The following is a 3245-nucleotide window of genomic DNA, read 5'->3' as shown; positions in this document are numbered from 1 at the left end:
TAATAATCCCACTTTCATGTGAACTTCAGTTTGTATTTACACTGGTGTTTTGCTAGATCAGTGGCAGAATCCTTTGAATTATTCTACACTTGCTCCAAATTCCACCATTCACATACTGTTACACTGTTCATCCCCAGCAAGTCTTTGGCTGCATGTTACAGATGGGTCCGAGATTTGCGCCCTAATCCCGAAGTCCTTTTCCGCTATATGTGCAGCTTGTCCTGTTCTTTCGAAGGTGAACAAGCTCTATCTTTCCAATTGTGGACCCAGTCTGTCATTTTGTCCTGCTGTTTTCTGATGTGAGGGTCTAGCATTTCAAATCTGATGGGGTCTTCCTCATGAAGCAGTGATAGCATCTTGTTGCTCATTATCGTATTCAAAGAAATAACCATGCATAGAAAGGGAACAATAAGTAAAACTTGCATTAGATTATACTTTTTTTCAAGTATATATTCTAGAGCAACAACCTTCAGCCTCTCTCACAACAGATGCAAGCAGTGAAGTTATAGCGGAGGCCACACTTGAAGACTTCTGTTCTAGTGATAGCTGACTTCAGTTTTAAGTCACAAAATGTTTTTATTGGCACATTCAAGGTTTTAGGGACCCTTTAGTACCTCTATTCATGTGCACCTGTAAGGCCACATTTCAGCAAACACGTCTCTGAATTGAAACTCCTCTCCCTCATATTCTGTAAATAGAGATCTAACAAAAGGAAACTCCTTTCCAAACAAAGAATAGTGTGGGGGTTAGCAGAGGAGATTCCTTGCTAAGCACTAGTAGAGTCCAGCAAAAACTGAATATCCTCTGGGTGCATTGCAGAGAAATATTTGGAGGTGCCTTGTATGCATCACTGTAAATACAGTTCAACCCTAAATAAGGCAGTGTCGGACAAACATCCAGTTCCTTCAACTAGTTGTATACCGTGTGTGATCTCCAGTCCATTACTCCTTCCCCTGTCTATGATGCTCTTCACATGGCAGAAGCTGAAGTCCCTGTGGCAGAATCCTGAGAGAAAAGCTTGAAGAGTAAAGAGGGGCTTATTTTCATCCATTTCTATACTGTGAACATACACTGCATAACTTTCAGCAAGTGGATATAACAGAAAGAAGATGTGGGAAGGTAAAGGTTTGTCATTTATTCAGTATGTTAATCTTCAGTATCACCAGTATTTACAACTTTCATCATGAGGCCCTTCTGGAATTTTATAAAAACCCAGGGCTCCTCTGACATTACAATATTGACTGAGGATGGGCTATAGCTATATTGCTTTAGGCATAGTGGGCCCCTTTTGCCTTAGATATCATGATACTCTGACCATTCCTTTGCACATTTTCTATCTTCAGGCAGTAGGCCAGAGTATACATATAGTTGCTGTATTGTATAGGCTGTCTGGCTGAATATAGAGCTACTACAACAGTCCATAGTGCTATAGTTGCTCTGCAGTTTTAGCCTCTAACTTTGTGTATTAAATGCTTACTGGGGTATATTTCTTTCATCTTGGCAACATTTTGAATATAGCCCTTTAGTCTTGCTATGTGCACAAAAGTCGGGCTTCTTGTAAGGCTCAAAATGTTGCCACTCCTTTCAATAGCATTTTTTATTTCCCTTATACTTATAAAATCTTAGCAAAGATTCTATAAATACAGAAGGGCAGTTTTATTAAGGGGGGGGGGGTGATGTTTTTTAAACTTTGCATAGAAAGTATGATTTCTGAAGAACCCACAAACAAGATGGGGGGACCACTTTCATTAGATCTTGCAGAACCCAATCTGTCAGCATGTATCCCCAAAATAGCAGGGTTTTGTGTATCTAAATGCATTATCCAACTTAAGTGGGGTATTTGAATTAAAGAAAATAAACAAAAAACCTTAACCAATATTAGAAAACAATATTCCGTACCATGTATAAGTGCATACAGGCAGATATTGCCAGTTCCTCGTTTTAAGTTTGCTTATAGTAGCCAGCAGAGGGAGCTCTCAAGCAATCAATTCAAGCGTAACAAAAAGGCTATTACAAAGCTACTAAAAACTTAACTTTTCACATGTTAAAGAGTATTTGAGGAGCGTTAAAGACAAAAAATGCCTGCTGTGTATATCAATGGTTTTAAAAATGGAGCATTGGTATAAGCTCGGCTGTTCATTTGAGTACGTATTTGCTTAGAAATAAGTAATGTTTGGCAGAGACTGACCAAGAGATCGCAAATGTGCAGAGCCACACGCTTGTTCTCTCAGAAACACACTTCCTTATTTATGGCTTGAGTGCTTCATTTTGGCCAACAGCATATGCATGTTGTTGGGCACATCAACAAAATGTCATAAAAACCAAATCCCTGACTGAGCAGGAATGGAATACCGGGCTCAGGCAGGAAATGGCCAAGAATGCAAAGCCAGCTATAGGTGAGTACTGTTACCAGTACCTTTTTGATTTTAATGTGGGGCTTTTTACTGAGATTAGTGCTTACTACCATTTCTGGGGCAGTAGGAAATATGGTCTTACCTGTAGTTAAACTATGAATGCTGCAGGAGAACTTAAGCCACCCCAGAGCTGTGGATGGATATACAGTAATGCAGCCTTACTATAGCTTTCAGTTGTCCAGCTTATTCTGGCCCTTAAAAATTATAAAAAGCTTTTGGGCAACCCGTCCTGGCATAAAGATTGCTAGGACATTAAAGTGTTACTGACACTGAAACAACTACTTTAAAATATGACTGTACATTAAAAGTTACCTGTAGGGCATGTTTTTTGCTGAGATGTTTGTTATTGTTAGTTAAAGTTCGTAAATTTTGCCAACCTGACTGTCCCATGTCAGCCTGTCGTTAGTTTCTAATGCTAACGGTCTCCTGCTGCACAAATATGGCAGTCCCCTAATACAGGAACATGGGGCATCAGACAGCTAATGTAAAAGCATTGGACAGATACTTTATGGCAAAGATATAAGTTGCTTTCAAAGGTGATATTATGATAGATATAAAAAAAAAAGTTTAATTTCTGGTATCTGTATCTCTTTAAAAACTAAATCTGCATTAGCTCCCCATTAATTCTATATATCGGAAGTAGATAGGTGACTGACAAATTAATCCTTAATTTGTTGGATGTTTCTCTCTGATATACAGTCAAGTACATCGTCACCTGGCCGTGCATGATGTCCTTTGCTGGATTATTGCCAGGTATCCTGGAATGGCTGTTATCCTCTGTACTGGGATCCTGTTGTGCTTTTGCAGATGACATTCTGGACTAGAGAGATT

The sequence above is a fragment of the Xenopus laevis genome, chromosome 9_10S (genome assembly GCF_017654675.1).
Source record: "Xenopus laevis strain J_2021 chromosome 9_10S, Xenopus_laevis_v10.1, whole genome shotgun sequence".
NCBI lineage: Eukaryota > Metazoa > Chordata > Amphibia > Anura > Pipidae > Xenopus > Xenopus laevis.
The sequence above is the reverse complement of the archived record's forward strand: the minus strand, read 5'-3'. Positions refer to the sequence as shown.